The sequence below is a fragment of the Hevea brasiliensis genome, chromosome 4 (genome assembly GCF_030052815.1).
Source record: "Hevea brasiliensis isolate MT/VB/25A 57/8 chromosome 4, ASM3005281v1, whole genome shotgun sequence".
NCBI classification, from domain to species: domain Eukaryota; kingdom Viridiplantae; phylum Streptophyta; class Magnoliopsida; order Malpighiales; family Euphorbiaceae; genus Hevea; species Hevea brasiliensis.
In genome coordinates, this window is record NC_079496.1 from 51,557,072 (window position 1) to 51,571,320 (window position 14,249).

At 34.2% G+C, this 14,249-nt stretch overlaps 1 long non-coding RNA gene across 1 annotated transcript; it reads left to right on the forward strand.

Annotated features, from left to right (window-relative positions):
• Positions 1 to 304: 304 nt before the first annotated feature.
• On the forward strand, positions 305 to 1,269 carry LOC131179054 (uncharacterized). Its single transcript, XR_009148058.1, has 2 exons — positions 305 to 440; positions 1,065 to 1,269. It is a non-coding gene; the product is annotated as an uncharacterized LOC131179054 (long non-coding RNA).
• Positions 1,270 to 14,249: the final 12,980 nt, after the last annotated feature.

Here is a 14,249-nt window from a genome sequence, read left to right on the forward strand (position 1 = left end):
CAATAAGGAACATTTTCTATGAAGGAAGTTTTGTTAAATTCTAACAGTAGATCGACCAATGGAATAGTGCAACTTCGGAGAACCAAAACCGAAAATTGGCAATTTTGCCAAAATGACCTAAGCTTTAAACAAATGACCAAAACCAACAAGTTTGGTGACCAAAATGTGGTATGTGGGTGAAGTTGGAGTTCCCATACCTATTAAGCCTTAGAAAGTCAATAATTTGACTTGAATAGTGCAGTGAATAGGTACCCGAAACACAAAATTTCGAGAACGTCGAATTTAACACGTTAGAGCTAGGTAAATGTGAAGTTAAGTTTATTTTGGATTTATTTTAAGTTTTAGTACTGAAACATTGGAAAATTTCGTGTTTCAGTGGAAAAAAATACCGGGACAGAACCCGAGGAGTCGAGTCAAGGCCAACAGGCGACTCGTTTGAGGTTTGTGCACAATATATACTTTTATAATCATCTTTTGCATAATGTTTTGAATAATGTGAAATATTGGATTATAGCATTTTTATGATGTTTGATTTAAATTGTGAAAGTTATTGTGTATATTTGAAATGACAATGTTTAGCAAATTGTTAAGATAAGTTTTGAAACCACAGTGTCATGACCATATATTTGAACACCTCACTAGCACGACTAGTGGGGGTAATTAGTTTCGAATTTTGATTCCTTCTCTGGAGAAGTGTTGAGGTGTGCCAGTAGAAGAGGATGTGAATGGATATCCATATATTTGAGCTAGCTAGCCTATGATATGATTTCTCTTTAGCCTCTGGCTATTGAGATTCATGTGATTTCTCTTTAGCCTCTAGCTATTGAGATTCTATTTGTTTCGAATGGCGTGATCTAACTGTGGGTTTTATGAAATGTGTTTTGATACTTTGAAATGAACTTGGTTTACATGTAAAATCTCACAATGCATGATTGTATTTAATTTTCATGTTTAGCCAAATTTTTGAATGAATGTGCTTTAAGCTTTGCGTAAAGATTATTTTAGTATATTGTGCACCACCACTGAGTCCTAGTACTCAGCGATAGCTTTTATTGCTGTCGCAGATACAGAGACTAGAGGAGCAGCAGACTGAGCTGCTGAAGTGTGTGAAGTCATCAGCTTGAAGCCTTCGGGTATAATTTATACCCTAACTGCAAATACTTCTTTTGATGTATATATTGCACATAAATGTATGGACATGTAAAAATGGGTCTTGAGCAGCTTGTACACAAATTTGTATGAAGTTTATAATAAAGTTTAGTTTGTGTTTCTTTTGATATAAAATTGTAAGGATGTGTATAAATTGTTTTGTTTTTAATGAAATATGAATGATATTGTTTGACAGTATTTTGAGAATTATTGAACTTTTGAATTTTGAGAAATTGGTTGAGATTGAGTATGAATTTGAAGCAGTGGTTAGAAAATTATTGGAAGTGCTTTTATTTCAGGTATTTGAAGAACTGGTTTCTCAAAATACAGAGGAAACTCTGTCAAAATTTTTATAAAATTTGTGTAAAAATAAAATGGGCCAAAAATATTAACTAGTTTTAATTTAACTAAATGTTTTAAGTACTTATTAGATAATGCTCACCACTTGTCAAAAATAAGAAAATTGTTTTAAAATCCCTTGTAGGGTACTTAATGAGTTATCGGTAGGTGAAGTTCGGTAGTTCATTAGGTATTCTACGGAATCATGTTATGCCTTACAGAGGGGTAAGGTGTGACAGTCAAGACCAAGAGACAGTTATCAGAGGTTTATGCACAACAGCTAATTCTTTTGAATTTTTTAATTGAAATGAATTATGACTATTTGTACATTATTGTTTTAAATTGTGAAAATGTGTTTGAATGAATATTTATTGCTTGAAAAGCATTGTAAATGGTTTCAAACTGTGAAAAATTGTTTGAATGATATTGATGGATACTTATTGATTGAAAAGCATTGGAAATGATTTGAAACCACAACTATCATGTATATTGATTGTATTCCTCGCTAGCTTGTCTAGTGGGACGAATTGAATTCCCTCTCTGGCTGAAGTGTTGAGGTGTGTGCTTGTTGAGGACGAATAGAATGAGTACTCATATTTTTGCTAGCTAGCTATGTTATTCTTCATTAGCCATCGGCTTCTGGGACAAATTGAATACCTCATTAGCCATCGGCTTTTGGGACGAATTGAACTTTGGAACATGATTAAGTTGTGTGTGATTTATTGATATGTATTGTGAGATTGTGAAATGGAGTTTAAATTCTTATTGACATTCACTGTCTTTTGAATTTAACTATGTTTTGATTACTGAGATTTATTGTGCTATTGTGTTAAATTCCTTATGACATTATTGTCTTGAATTTAACTATGGTTTTAAGTATCCACTATTTATTTAACTTATGATTTGTGATTTAAAGTTGTATTTGGTTAATGTTGTGCACTTCTGAGACATTGTCTCAGCGATAGCTTTTCATTGCTGTCGCAGGTAGACAGACGGACAGGGCAGCAGACTAGGCTGCTAGTACATTCAGCGAGAGATCACCGGGTATATTAAGTATACCACATTTTGCATTTTGTACTGTAATGTATATTTACCGTATGTATATTTTGTTCTTGGTTTGAGCAGTTGTAAAATAAAATTGTACCTTGAAGTTGCAAAACAAATTATGAGTTATTTTGACTTTTAAAATTTGTACTGTATCTCTTTAATCTCAGTCTTTGAAAAATTATTGTGGAATTGAGTTGAGGAAAATAGTGTTGTTTAACTGTTGGAGTTGAGATTGAGAAATATTTTGAAGTGTTTTTTTTTTTCACAGGTTTCCTGAAGAACTGTTTTATCTAAAATACAGATGACACTCTGCCAAAATTTTTACAGAAATTCCTAATAATTCAAATGTGTTAGTTCTATTAGTTCAGTTCAAAAAGTTTTTAACATTTGTAAATAGTGTTCACCACTGTAAAAAGAAGTAAGAAACGTTTTAAAATCGCTTGTGGTGTATTTAATAGGTTATCAATAGACGAAGTTGGCAATTCATTAGGTATACTACGGGATCATGTTAATGCCTTACAGAGGGGTAGGGTGTGACAAAAATTATGACTAAAACCTATCCAACAAGTGAGTTGCATTCACTGTTCACTGCACTGTAGATATGGTCAGTTTAGAAAAATTTCAATCCGGCCAGTTGTGGTTTTTGGACCATAACTTGAGCTAAAAAACTCCAAATGGAGTGATTCAAAAAAGGAAATTCAACTAGACAAAATAAGGAACAACTTTAATGTTGATCATTTTGCCAAATTCTCACTGCAAAAATGACCAATGGAATAGTAAAATGAAGCATGAAAACTGAAAATTCTGCTTAATTAACATTAAGCTTAGAAATGGTATTGGCAACCAATACCAACAAATTTTAAATGCAAAATGTGGTTTGTCGGGAGTATTAAAACCAATGTACCTATTGTCTATGCAAAAGTCAACATTTTGGTTGACTAATGAAGTGAATAGTAACACCAAAACTTGAAATTCAAAAATTGTAAAACTCAAAAGTGTAAAATGCCCTAGTATACCTAACAAGTTTGGTTTGGATAGCTTGGCATGCCAATAGGGTTCTGTTAGCAGTACTGCATATGGCTTCATGCCATTTTGTGTTTTATGGCTTTCCCATGCCATTCTGTGAAATAATAGCCTTTGGCTATGTTATTTGAGTTGATATACTTGGGTTTTAACCCTAATTATTATTACAGCTTATTAGCTGTTCTGTTGCACACTGGGAGACACAATGTGACCGATGGTATGATGGTCCGAGGTACTTAGTACCCAGTGCTAGTTTACCCGTTTATCTAGTCCAGTCAACTAGTATGGGTTACTCGGGCAATGATAATAAACCTTACCAAAGTTTAATCAAATAATAATGAAATTAATATCAGAAGTTAAGTCTACCAAAAATGTAAACACACATTTTGCATATTTGTTTCATTTTATGTTATTTTATATTATTTTATATTGTCACCACTAAGCAGAATTGCTTAGTGCATCACTTTTGCCACGCGCAGGTACTGGAGAACTAGCTGGGGAGTCCAGCAGACATCAGACGGGGTGAGCCTTCAGAGCTGCATTCGGGGTCCAGAGTCACCTCACATCTGCACTGCATATGGTAGGACATTAGGACTATAGGTGGCCCTTTTGTATTTTGCATTTTGTATTAGTTTGGATTGTAACTATAAACTCTTGTAATTATGTATTAATGTAAATATATGAAATTTCATATTATTGAGGTTTTCTGCATTATGTATATGAAAAATGAAATGTTGAGAATTATTTGTGAATATGCTTCAAATGATGAAGTGAACAGAAAAGTTTTGAAATTAGTACTGTGATTTGAGATTGAGATTTTGAGATTGACTTGAATGTGTATAATGGAGTTTGGATTTGGAAATTATTTTAGAAGTGTTTTTAAATAGGTTCAGAAGAACTGTTTTTCCAATTTACAGCCGGCACTCTATCGGATTTTCTATAAAATTTGCGGATAAATTCAGATTTATCAAAATTGAAAATAAATGAATTATAAAGGGATAAATTGTAATTGAAACATAAATTGGTGCTCCGGCACACTGAGTGGCATAACTTGCTCGGCTACACTGTAGACGGGTAAGGGGTGTCATAGTTGCGGCGAGGATCGTTGACTAGCCCTGGACCGCAGGAAGCCTGGAAAATATTTTTAAGACTTAAATAAACATCTATTGAAGTATAAATGACATTAGAAATGTCAAAGAAAAATTAATTAATTAGTACAAAGAAAAACGAGAAATTGAGAAACCGATAAAAATCGGCGTTCTCGAAAAATAGGGAATGTAACCCGAATAGGGGCATTTTGGTTAATTGACACCTGGGTTGCCTTTTGACCTAAATGTCCATTAAAAATAAATGATATTAAACTTTGAAAATGTCATGAAAATTAAAATTGTGGTAGATAATGTAAATAGTGGAAGAATGGTGGCAAATTTGTAAAATTGAGAAAGTTTGAATAAATAAATATTTAAAATTCATTTAGTGCTCTACTAAAGCATATTTGGGACACCTAAAAGCTTAAGTGGACAGAAATTCTCCACTAATTTTCTGCATCCATCTTCTCCATTTAACCTTCACCATTGCCATACCAAATTCCTTCCAAAAGCTCATCCATGGCCACCCCATTTACATGCCCCAATCTCCATGATCAAGCCATAGTTCTTATAAGTTATCTTCACTAAAGTTGGAGTACACATCTTGAGCAACATTTTGGGAGCAAAAATGGAGAGATTTGAAGAGGTTTGACAAGTTCCACTTGAGGTACATGTCCATTTCTTCTTCCTTTCTTTGTTAAAGTTTGTGTTGGTGTAGTGGTGAGTTGATTTATGGAAGAAATGTTGAGGTTTGATGAGTTAGGGTGATGTTCCATTTCAGCAGCCATGGAAGTTCAACATGTTTGTCTTGTTTTTACATGTAAATGGTAATTTGAGGTGTTGATTTAAGTGCTTATATATATAGGAGTGATTTACCATGTATAAAGTTTAAATTGTAAGTTTGAAAAGTTAAAATGGAAGCTTGTTGTATAAGTATTACTTGGGCAGCCTCATGTTGAAGATTGGTAGTGTTTAAATCCATGAAAAGTTGTTGAATTATGGTACAAAAAGTGACAGCATATGTATATGAAATAGTAGTGATAATGTATGTAATTTGGTAGTGGAAATTATATATATTGGTTAGGAGTATTATGTGAAAAAATTATTTAGAATTGGATATTGTAAATTAGGAGTTGTATTTGATGTATGTAAGGTCATTGTATTTTGCCCAAAGTTAATATAATGTAAACTAATGAATGGGTATGGTATGTAACAAGTGCAGAATTGTTTGGGAAGTGAAGATATAGTTGGTGAATGTGTGATTGGTTTGGTGTTCGAGAGACATGTAAAGGGCAGTATGCAAATGAGCCTATAACCATAAGTGTGTGACTCCAATTGGTATGAGGCCAATTGGAGGTTAAACTAGGCACAAAATGTGCCAACTTTTATGAAGAAAGCCCACCTAAATTGTCACACCCTACCCCTCTGTAAGGCATGATATGATCCCGTAGTATACCTAATGAATTATCAACTCCGCCTACTGATAACCCATTAAATACACTACAAGGGATTTTAAAAACTTTTCTTACTTCTTTCACAGTGGTGAGCACTATTTACAGGTGTTAAAAACTTTTGTGAACTGAAGTGATAGAACTAACACATTTGACTTATTTGGAATTTCTGTAAAAATTTTGGCAGAGTGCCATCTGTATTTTGGATAAAACAGTTCTTGAAAAACTCAGTAAAAGCACTTCAATATTTTTCCCAATCTCAACTCCAACAAAATTCAACACAATATTTTTCTCAACTCAATCCACAACAATTTTTCAGTATTTTCAAAGGATGAAATAAAAGAAATATAATACAAATTTTACAAGTCAAAATAACTCATAATTCACTTTACAACTTCAATGTACAATTTTAATTTACAACTGCTCAAATAATTTACATACATATTATTACATGCATACATCAGACCTATGTACATGGGTATACCTATAATATACCTGGAGCTGGTCTGAAAGTGTCTTCAAAGAAACTTACTCACCGCTTCTATGCTCTTCTTACCGTGATAAAGATAAAAAGCTATCGCTGAGTGGTGAACTCAGTGGTGCACAACTATAATTTAAAACATAGTACAATATACATTGACAAAATTTACAGTAAATAATTTGGAAATCTGAATACTCATCAAATTCCAAAACTCAAAATATTCATTGCCAATAATGTAAATCATTTGTATAAATGACTTTGATCACAAAATTCAATTTATCAAATCATGACTAACCATTTAAGTAATTCCAACAAAATAAATTATACATAAACCATAATTGAAATCACAATTCTTTACCATTCAAAAGCCATTATGTATCTCAAAAATTATTATGTATCTCAAAAATCCATCTTTATGTCAAAACCATGTTGTATCTCAAAAACCACGCTGTAGCTCAAAAACCATGCTGTATCTCACAAATCATTCTTTATCTCACTAACTATGCAAGACTAATCCGATAGGGCCATCTTCGATGTGATTCCAACTCCCTATGGTCGGGGAGGTCGAATCAGATTCTAACTTCCTATGGTCGGGGAGGTCGAATCATCGTGCACAGTACCATCACAATAATGAATCTTCCGCAAGGGCCATAACTATAAAATAAACTTAGATCTAACCTCAAATTAGAGGAAAATCTAAGCCTGTGCACGTACCATGGTAATCAAAACATAACTAACTCCATTGTCTTCTCAACAAATGAGAGAGACGGGTAATAACCTAGTCAAGCATCTATAGTGAGATATAAAACAATATCACAATCCTTTTAGTGAGCATAAATCACAATATAATTCGATTCAAAGTCAATTTCAATATCCAATAATTTTTATGCTCAACACAATTCAAATCATAAATTTGCATTTTTCCATGAAAATTACCATCACAATTCAAAACATGTTCTATCACAATTTTCCAAAACATAATTTATTCAATCCATAACAATGCTTAATACTTGTGGAAATACCATTTCACAAAGCTAAATTCATGCATACTATAACAATTTTCAATAATCATTGAATTAAATCTAATGCTTGTTAAACATAATACATAAGAAAATATGTCATTTAATCATATGAAATATTCAAAACAAAATCAGTTAAAAACTAGTTGTGCACAAACACAATTTAAAACAATAACATACAATTAATCATATGAAATATTATTTAGAGCAAAATCAATTGAAAACTAGTTGTGCACAAACACAACTTAAAACAATAACATACAATTAATCATATGAAATATTATTCAGAGCAAAATCAGTTGAAAACTAGTTGTGCACAAACCTCTGATGACTGTCTCCTGGTCTGGACTCAGTGTTTCCTTCCCTTTTCTTGAGTCCTTGCTAACTGAGAAACACAATTTGAAGTGTTTCAGTACAAAATTAAATTATCTCTAACAATAATGTTCGATAAGTAATTCACTGAATACCCTTATTTGCTTAATCAACCAATATATCGACCCTCGATGCGTTCTAGGTAAACTAGGTTTTAGTGTCATTAATATGTCACATTCGATAGGGTTTTAGGGTTGGTACGTTTTACCAAACTCATTTCCTTGTTTAGTGCATTTTAATGCAACTTGCTGGATTTCGGTATACTAGTTTGACCTAGCCGGACGACCTAGTTTCCTCGGTTTTCGGGTTTCAGTCAAAACTACAAACTTGTAGATCTTTGTCTTACGGAACGCGGGGCAAAATTTTAGGTCATTCCGATTTATGTAGACCAAGCTATTGTCCTTTTACTATTGCTGGTCAAATGGCATCAAATTAGGTCATTTTAGGGCAATTTTGGTCAACTTTGGTTCCGCCAGTTTTTGGACCCGAACTTGTGCAAGCTGTTTGACTTGCTTATGGTCATTTCTAGGCTTTGGTGTCCTCATAAGACTTGTAGGTATGGATCTTAACTATTCATGGTTAAAATTTCAGGTCAATTGGACCTGTTTTGATTGAGTTATGGCCTATATACTAACTGCTGCCCAATTAGTCAGTTTTCAGGTTTCACTTGCACTTAATCCGAATTGGTCATTTTTCATGTCACCTTGCAAGCAGAATTTTGGTATGCTTTCTTAATGAAAGTTGGCAAATTTTGTGCCTAGTTTCACCTCCAATTGGTCTCATACCAATTGAAGTTACACATTTAAAGTTATAGGCTAAAATGCATACTGCCCTTAAGTACCTTGCTTAAACATACATCAATCACACATTTACCTTACTCTAAGTTCACTTCCCTTACCAATTCTGTTTTGGTACATTACCAAAACCACATACCACTTCACTTTAAAATCACTTTGGGCAGATTACAAACATCCTTAACACACCAAATAAAACTCAAATTTACAAAGTCTAAGTAAAATCACATATACACCTAAACATTACTAATTCTTACATACCCTTTACACAATCACTCTATATACATATCCATCAATCCTCAATGTCAATATTCTGCCAATGCCTTCATAAACACATACATTTATCCAAGAGTCCCAAGGCTGCCGAAAATCTTCACCATGCCAAAGTGTCCTGCAATTCATCAATTTCCATTCCAAGTGCACAATCACCATATACATGTGGAATAATTTACTAGGATATTAAATCACCCTAATCAACATCATTTCTCATCAAGTATATGTATAAATATTTCCTTAAATACATAACTCCATGGCTGTCCAAAATGAACATATCAATAACTTCTCAAACTTGAAAATTTTCTTCACAAATCCAACACCCATAACATGTACACAAAGTTTAACAAAGCAATATTCAAAAATGTAAACTTACCTATGGTTGGAACTTGTTAAACCTTCACTAAACTTCTTGATTTTGGTATCAAGCTCTTCCTTGTGATGTGAGGACAATTTTTAGTGAAGCTACCTAGGTGATTAGAGGTGAAATGAAGGAGTGGATCAAGCTTGAAGAAAAATGGCCATGGAGGTTTTGGGAGCTTTTCATTCACGGCAATGGAGGTTTCTAATGTTGAAGATGATATTTTAGTGGAGCAATCTGCCCACTTAATACATTTTAAAATCCCTTAGTGGTCCACTCACATTAGTTAATTCATTTAATATGTTTAATGTGCTAATTACACACTTTCACTCCACTTTTGGTTATTTGCATTAGATACTACTAAACTAATTTTTCATTTTATTTTCTAAGTGTAATATTATTTATTTTTTATGGAAATTTAGGTCAAAAGACAATTCGGGATGTCAAATGACCATAATGCCCCTGTTCGGGTTGCATTCCCAATTTTTCGGTAACACCGGGTTTTGTCCGTTTTTTGATTTCTCACTTTTCTTTGTACTAATTATTTAATTTTTCTTTGATATTTCTAATGATATTTATACTTCAATTGATGTCTCTTTAAGTCATAAAAATATTTTCCAGGGTTCCCCGCAGTCCAGGGCTAGTCAACGGCCCACGCCGTGACTTCCCGGTGCTGTCACCCATCGCTAGGGTTCTCGGCTCGCTTAACTTGGTTACATTTTTTTGCTATTATTTTTCCTTTGTTTTTCTTATATTTTCTTTTCTTGTATTTCATTATTTTATGTCTCCTCACTCATAACAAAGTGTAGTTCTAGGCATCCTAGCTGTCCGGACAACACTGGTCACCAAAACAGTAGAACGCACTACCGAACTTAGGGGTGTTACAATTCTCCCCCCCCCCCCCTTAAATAAATTTCGTCTCGAAATTTTACCTGGCATTAGTCTCTGAACAGCTGTGGGTATTGTCTCCTCATATCCTCTTCACGTTCCCAAGTAGCTTCCTAGCCTGAATGATGGTTCCACAACACTTTAACCAGGTGTATCTGTTTATTCCTTAGCTGCTTCACTTCATATGCTAGAATTTTTATGGGTTCTTTCTCATATGAGAGGTCTGGATTTACCTCAATCTCTTCAACTGATAGTACATGAGATGGGTCGGATCTGTACCTCCTTAACATGGACACATGGAAGACACTGTGTATCCTTGCTAGCTCTGGAGGTAATGCCAACCGATATGCCAAAGGACCCACTCTTTCCAGAACCTCATATGGTCCGATGAAATGAGGACTCAGTTTCCCCTTTCTGCCAAATCTCATAATCCTCTTCCAAGGAGAAACTTTGAGGAATACCTTATCACCCGCTGCATACTCAATATCTCTTATTTTCGGATCAACATAGGACTTCTAACGATCTGATGCAGCCTTGAGTCTATCTCTGATCAATCTAATCTTTTCCTCTGTCTGTTGAACAATTTTTTTTTTTGGCCCAATCATCTTCCTTTCACCTATTTCATCCTAACATAAGGGAGTTCTGCACTTCCTGCCATACAATGCTTCATATGGAGGCATTCCAATGCTTGATTGGTAGCTGTTGTTATAAGCAAACTCAATCAAAGGCAAGTGTGTATCCCAACTACCTTCAAATTCAATCACACAAGCCCGTAGCATATCCTCCAATATCTGAATTACCCTTCGATCGCCATCTGTTTGTGGGTGGAATGCTGTGCTGAAGTTCAATCTAGTTCCTAGGGCTCTCTGAAGACTACCCCAGAATCTAGAAGTGAACCTAGGATCCCTGTCAAATACAATTGATACTGGCACTTCATGCAGTTTTACAATCTCATATACGTACAATCTGACCAATCTTTCCAGGCTATAGTCCATCCGGACTGGCAAAAAGTGAGCAGACTTGGTTAGTCTGTCAATTATGACCTATACTGCATCTTGACTATTCTGTGTCCTCAGAAGTTTCATCACAAAATCCATAGTTATTCGTTCCCTTACAATGTTTCATAGGGTGCCGTTTGTATGCTAGCATAACACATATTATTGTATACAAATTCTGTTAATGGGATGTATCTGTCTCATATCTCTCGGATTCAAGGACAGAAGTTCTCAGTATATTCTCGAGGGTTTATTCCATTTTACAGGTTATTATTATCATTTCATTTTATTATTTATAGAAACTCAACGAGTTTCAAAATTTACCTGAATCACTTGTTTCGACTGTCCATCCGTTTGAGGATGATAAGTCATACTGATATCTTTAAGCTTATAGTAATTACTATGGTACAGGTAATTCACATTAATATAACTGAGTCACTGACTCTAGCTACCTTACAAGTGTAGTCGTTTGATAGGCTAGTTCTGAAGTTTTACATTTCTGACTAAAATTTTCACATTTATTTCCAGTAATAGTACTCTATTCGTGCAATCAGTATCAATTTATAGATTACTTACAAATATTCTTAATTTACTGTATCACGAGGAACTACGTAGCTCTACACAATAATCCCGTGTCGGTACTGTAATCTGCAGCTTACAATACAAACATCGAGAACATTACATAGTCACTACGTTATAACCTCATGGACTAGGTTTTCTAACATCTTATCTTTCTCGAATCCACTAATATCCCAAACGGATTCTGATTACAATTTCCTTTGACAATTACTAACAGTAACATCTTTGCCCTCATCTAGAGCAATTCTATTACTATAACTTACTTTTAGGTCCTCTTGCCTTACATTAAGTAGGCTCGCCAATTAGCTTTATAATTTACGGTTTGTTAGAAAATACTTTTAGCTAACAATTCTTCCAAAATTAATGTCAACCATACTTGTTATTGTAGTTATTATCCTAAAGGACTAGTCACTAATACATCAAAATTCATTTCCATGTAAAGGAATAACAACAGAACATATAGTTCTGACACTAACACACAACTAAGTAGTGCTGGGATCAAATAATAACTAATTGTTTCTTTCAAAAATTAAGAACTTACCAACAGCTACATCTGAAGTTTCTGCTCCTTTTACTTGGCGCATAGTGGACACTCCGACTAGTGCGCTACCATATTCGGGTTGATTCACTGTGTTATAGTGGTGAGGAGTACCAACTCTATTTCTATCTTGACTCTGACTGACGGTCTGTGAACTCCGGAGAGCAGATCGATGTGGTTTAGCACAATCTTTAGCAAAGTGTCCAAGTTTTCCACAATTGTAACAGGCTCCAGAGGCCTTACGACAAATACCTCCATGTAGCTTACCACAAACATGGCAGAAACGGGCAGGATAGGAACTTCTGGTTGTTCGACGACTAGATCTTAGTGATCTCTGCCCTGATGATCCGCCTCTATCATATTTCTGAGCTCGGGGTTCCTCAAATTCTTTTCTCTTCCCCAAATTACTGTTCGAATTCTGACCCATAGGTTTCTCCCTCTTTTCCATTTCACACTGCCCTTATGGGGGTTGGGTTTGTACTTGGGCTTAGGCTGACAGATTATCAGCCAGTTGTTGAAAGAAAGTGGCCATTTACTAGGCCATTTGTGCAGTAATTTGTACTGGTAAAGCTGGTACAGTCAGGCCTTCGACATTTTGTGGAGTTGGGGCCTCAACTTGTTCTTCTGCCATCACAGACTGTTCTATTGTCTCATTCTTCTCTTCCATTTTTTTTCACAGAATTTTTTATTCCTATACAACCAACACAAGGAGATTCCTCTCCATTAGTTCACATTTATGATGTAAATGTACTATATGTATCAAACATTTGATCAGTTGTAGTTCTGACAAAAAGATTTCAAATTCACAGTTCGAAATTCACTTTAAAACCATTGCTCTGATACCACTTAAACATGTCACACCCTACCCCTCTGTAAGGCATGATATGATCCCGTAGTATACCTAATGAATTATCAACTCCGCCTACTGATAACCCATTAAATACACTATAAGGGATTTTAAAAACTTTTCTTACTTCTTTCACAGTGGTGAGCACTATTTACAGGTGTTAAAAACTTTTGTGAACTGAAGTGATAGAACTAACACATTTCACTTATTTGGAATTTCTGTAAAAAATTTGGCAGAGTGCCATCTGTATTTTGGATAAAACAGTTCTTCAGAAAACCTGTAAAAAGCACTTCAATATTTTTCCCAATCTCAACTCCAACAAAATTCAACACAATATTTTTCTCAACTCAATCCACAACAATTTTTCAGTATTTTCAAAGGATGAAATAAAAGAAATATAATACAAATTTTACAAGTCAAAATAACTCATAATTCATTTTACAACTTCAATGTACATTTTTAATTTACAACTGCTCAAATAATTTACATACATATTATTACATGCATACATCAGACCTATGTACATGGGTATACCTATAATATACCTGGAGCTGGTCTGAAAGTGTCTTCAAAGAAACTCACTCACTGCTCTATGCTCTTCTTACTGGATAAAGATACAAAGCTATCGCTGAGTGGTGAACTCAGTGGTGCACAACTATAATTTAAAACATAGTACAATATACATTGACAAAATTTACAGTAAATAATTTGGAAATCTGAATACTCATCAAATTCCAAAACTCAAAATATTCATTGCCAATAATGTAAATCTTTTGTATAAATGACTTTGATCAGAAAATTCAATTTATCAAATCATGACTAACCATTTAAGTAATTCCAACAAAATCAATTATACATAAACCATAATTGAAATCACAATTCTTTACCATTCAAAAGCCATTATGTATCTCAAAAATTATTATGTATCTCAAAAATCCATCTTTATGTCAAAACCATGTTGTATCTCAAAAACCACGCTGTAGCTCAAAAACCATGCTGTATCTC